At 44.0% G+C, this 5000-nt stretch overlaps 1 protein-coding gene across 1 annotated transcript in view; it reads right to left on the minus strand.

The window, feature by feature from the left end:
* Positions 1-1449: 1449 nt before the first annotated feature.
* The window catches only part of LOC138861484 (slit homolog 2 protein-like), a 143561-nt gene continuing 140010 nt past the window's right edge, over positions 1450-5000 (minus strand). Inside the window, exon 2 of the mRNA XM_070120884.1 lies at positions 1450-5000. This exon is cut by the window's right edge and continues 968 nt beyond it. The gene's annotated coding sequence lies outside the window, so the exon portion shown is untranslated.

A 5000-nucleotide genomic window follows, 5' to 3' on the forward strand; every position in this document is an offset into this window, starting at 1 on the left:
CCTCTCTCCTCTCTTTCCTCACTTCTCTCTCTCCTCTCTTTCCTCCCTCCTCTCTCCTATCTTTCCTCACTACTCTCTCCTCTCTTTCCTCACTCCTCGTCCCTCTCTCGTCTCTTTCCTCACTCCTCGGAACGCCTTAGAGCAGTTATAATTGGACCACAAACACGAAGTTGAAAAAACAAATTTATAATAAAGGACACATATCCATATGCATAGGTATGTGTCCTTTATTTCTTAGATAAAGGTACAAAAATAAAGGTACCTTTATCTTTATCTTTACCTGTATAGCAGTATGGATCCGGCTAAACTTTTATGTATTCTTGTCGGTATCAAAAAGACTGCCGTAGTGTGGCTTCAGCGTGATATTTTCCAAGCAATTAAGGCAGCATTATCTTGGCTCACACGTCTGGAAATCAGACCTTGGAAACCGCCGATATTCGTATTCTGACGACGCGACGGGGCCGCCAGGTCAACATTTCTTTAGAAACTGCGAATTCACTCAGAATTTTTGGACGGCGAAACCAGGCGGTTGCACCAACCTCGGGCGCTCCTCGCGAGCAGCTTTACCTCTGGTGCCAACGTTATTTGTTTCACGCAAAATATTTCTTTGCGGGAAGAGCAAAGAAAGAATATTCGTAATTTTATCTTTTAATATTTCTTTTTATCATTAAATTCCATCGAAATCTTACATTCCCTATTTTTTATGACATATATCTGACTTCAGGTACATTCACTTCATTCTCGTAGTCTACCGGCGATTAAGGGAGCGGAAGCAATAAAGGTACAAAATATTATGAAACGTGAAATCTCGTAAACCCTTGGCTTCTCGCGTGGCCTCGAATGGTTGTTCTCATTCCAGGCTGTATCTCAACAGTAAGTTCCTGTCTACAACATTCAACATACTAATGTCCGTCAGATGTCATGAATATGATGTGTGTAAAGGGAACAAGTTCGTAAATAACTGCTACACCTGCGTCAATGACAAAAGTCTGATTCGTTCAATTAAGCGTCTTTTAATCAATCGGTTCCACGAATATATTTCCTTACTTTCTCCCTTCCTATCCACTCATTTCTACCCCTTTCTCTTTTCTTTTCTTTTTTCTTCTCTTCTCTCCTCATTCTACCTCTCCTTTCTCTTCCCTTCTCTTCGCTCCTCAGTTTCTCTTTTCCTCTCCACTCTTTCTTATCCATCCTTTCCTTTCTCTTCTCTTCTCCTTTTTTCTCTTTTCTTCTCTTCTCTTCCCTCCCCTTCGTTTGCGTTCCGTTCCGTTTCCTCCTTTCCCCTCCCCTCCTTTCCTTCTTTTCTCTTCTCTTCTCTTTTTTTCTTCTCTTCTATTCTTTTCTTTTCTTCTCTTCTCTTCTCTTCCCTCCCCTTCCCTTCCTTTTGACTCCGTTCCCTCTTTTCCCTTCCCTTCCTTCTTTTCTCTTCTCTTCTCTACTCTCAACTCCTCTCCTTTCCTTTCCTCTCTTCTTTTGTTTTCTTTTTTTTCTCCTCTCTTCTTCTCTTCTCTTCTCTCCCCTTCTCTCCTATCCTCTCTTACTCTCTTCTCTCTTACTCTCTCCTATCCTCTCTTCTTCTCTTCTCTTCTCTTCTCTTCTCTCCCCTTCTCTCCTATCCTCTCTTACTCTCTTCTCTCTTCCTCTCCTCTCCTCTCCTCTCTTCTTCTCTTCTTCTCTTCTCTTCTCTTCTCTTCTCTCCTCCTCTCCTCTCTTCTCTCCTCTTCTCTCCTCTCCTCTCTTCTCCTCTCTCCCCTCGTCTCTTCTCCTCTCTCCCCTCGTCTCTTCTCCTCTCTCCCCTCGTCTCTTCTCCTCTCTCCCCTCGTCTCTTCTCCTCTCTCCCCTCGTCTCTTCTCTCTCCCCTCGTCTCTTCTCCTCTCTCCCCTCGTCTCTTCTCCTCTCTCCCCTCGTCTCTTCTCCTCTCTCCCCTCGTCTCTTCTCCTCTCTCCCCTCGTCTCTTCTCCTCTCTCCCCTCGTCTCTTCTCCTCTCTCCCCTCGTCTCTTCTCTCTCCCCTCGTCTCTTCTCCTCTCTCCCCTCGTCTCTTCTCCTCTCTCCCCTCGTCTCTTCTCCCCTCTCCCCTCGTCTCTTCTCCTCTCTCCCCTCGTCTCTTCTCCTCTCTCCCCTCGTCTCTTCTCCTCTCTCCTCTCGTCTCTTCTCCTCTCTCCTCTCGTCTCTTCTCCTCTCTCCTCTCGTCTCTTCTCCTCTCGTCTCTTCTCCTCTCTCCTCTCGTCTCTTCTCCTCTCTCCTCTCGTCTCTTCTCCTCTCTCCTCTCGTCTCTTCTCTCTCCTCTCGTCTCTTCTCCTCTCTCCTCTCGTCTCTTCTCTTCTTTTCTCTTCTATCCTCTCTTCTTCTCTTCTATCCTCTCTTCTTCTCTTCTATCCTCTCTTCTTCTCTTCTATCCTCTCTTCTTCTCTTCTATCCTCTCTTCCTATGAAGAGCCATCGTGACCACTATATTGTTGTACCAACTGACTCTCATATTAGTTGTAGTGGAAGAAGAAAATTCAAAATAAATATTCTTTCTATTCTGAAAATATATGTGACAAAAGCTGTTGCAGTCTGCCGTGATAATATTACCCCATTCGGATTTTTTAATCTGTTAACCAATTTTATCTATTGGATACCAATAGTCTAGCCGAATGGCCTCAGTTGGCAATAATTACCTGCTTAATTCACTCCACTGCAATCCAGGAAAAAGTAATCAAATAATTACGCATACGATAATTGCACATTAATTTGTTCAGGAAGACCAACAGAGCGAGATCCATGCAGTTTGCATATAACAATAAAGATAAAAATAAGCGACTGCCGCCGCACCGGAGCAAGGAGCCGTGGACCCTGGCAGCGCCAAGATAATGATAACGTGGCATTACCAGCTTTCGTATCGACCTGGCACCTTTGTTCTGACTATGACCAGCCTTTACTAATAAAGCCATCTTATCATGCACATATCAAGTGGCGAGTGCATGACAAAACACACTTATAACCTACTAATGTGTTAAACGCATAACACCTGGAGGTGCTAAGATCAGCTACAACAGTAGATTTAACATGTAATATCTTTAATCCTAGACGCCCCATATCATTTGACAAATATGCAATCTGCGCGAATAACAGATTACACATATCTTATACAGGCAATCCAGGTTGTGTTCTTTCTTCGTTGTGGCGATTTATAATCACATTTGGTCCAACGAGCTGTGCCTTCAACTATTTCTACTTATTCCTGCAGAAGTTTAATTATCACATCACTTAATCTTGTACATGGTCTGACCCTTGCACTTTCTTCTTGCCCCTTTCTTTGCGGACTCGAACATTTGCACTTTATGTGCAGAGGCCACACTGCAGGCGGTTAGTGGCGGCCACATTCTGCCGGCAACTGATAGCGTTAATGGCTTGGGTAATGTGCTACCAATCGTACTCCTGCCATACTATCACTTCGCAAACATTATCAACCATTAAAATTCCATTAAATCTTGCTGTCGCTCTCGTTTGGATCGATGGCATTGCTATCCGGAATGGAATTAATATAACACCACGGAAATAACACACTGTGTCACATTTGCACCATAATTAGCTGTGTGAATCCGAGTATATCGACTTTTGAGCGTCTGTTCCTAATTCCTCCTGTGTAATACTGCTTTACCTATTGTTACCTTAAGTCCTTGCACACATCCGACACCTTTTCCTTATAACCAGTCTACATAGAGCTAGTCTGTACGTTACACTGTGCACTAAAAACACGACACAGAACCTAACAAACTGTTTCCTCCCGTTGTGTTTTGATCTCGACATCTCTCCTCCAGCCAAAGGCCCGAGGTTCGCCTCACGCAGTCAAGGCCACAAGACAGAGCGGCGTCCAACACAGTCCTGACGACGGCATCACGTGTTCTACCTCCGGTAAGTCTGCCTCGTCGATAACATCGGATGCCAATTACATGACCATTATAAACCCATCTCAAACCATCAAAGCATCTGGGGAAATCCAGGCGATCAACGGGATCTGAGCGTCGGAGCAGAAAGACTGTTTTTGTGTTTGTTAATGACTGCAACAACATCAACGAAAGGCCCTCGAGCAGGTGCCGGCTCGTTTGTTTGTCTGTGTGAATCCCAAGGTTTCGTGTGATCGGTTTCTGATTATTTGTACAGAATTACGACGTTTAAAATCAACACGTAGCGGTGTTGTGTGATGCTGAAAGCGACATTATTAATCAAGTTTGCGAATGCAGATATAAAGACACTTGGCAAGAGAGATAAAGACTGCGGTTTCGAAACGTCGCTGATCAGTATGCTAGCGGTGTTCTTGCCCGCGGATTCAATCAGTATATCTGAAGTTGGGCATTGTAGGGCCTTGTATATCATTTACTACGTGTCAATCAGAAATCGAATCAGCATTCGCCCTGGCAACGAAGCCTCGACCTCCGGGCTCTCGGACCGCCCACATTATTGGTGTCTGGCGGCGGATCTGGAGCTGCCGCCGCTGGACTTGGATTGGCTTGTGGTCGGAATTCATTTCGGGCTCTGTTCAGTAAAATTCCAAATTTCCATGTCATTTTCGGAAACTCAATTTCGCACTGCCTTGATTATTCCCGCATTCGTTCCATGGCGCTTACTCGCGCGAAATGGGCGAAAGCTTTTCCGCTTTCGGGAACGTAAAGCTCTGCTTCGACTTGATGCTGTAGTCACATTGTTATGAAGAAGTGCAGACATCACCTCATTTCCTTTTCTCCTTTCCGCCGCGACACCCAGTGCTTGAACTTTCCTATAACATATAATATATCTCTCGCAAGGTCGCCCTTCCTCCATTCCTCGCTTGCATGCAGATTATACTCACCCTTGCCCTGATGGTGATGATGAAAAAACGTTAAAAATTATGAAGATGATGATGATGATGATAATGATAACGATATTGACAATGATAACAATAAGAACAATATGATAATAATAAAAAATAACAATAATGATAATAATAAAAACATAACAATAATGATAATAATAAAAAC

The sequence above is a fragment of the Penaeus vannamei genome, chromosome 4, assembly GCF_042767895.1.
Source record: "Penaeus vannamei isolate JL-2024 chromosome 4, ASM4276789v1, whole genome shotgun sequence".
NCBI classification, from domain to species: Eukaryota; Metazoa; Arthropoda; class Malacostraca; order Decapoda; family Penaeidae; genus Penaeus; species Penaeus vannamei.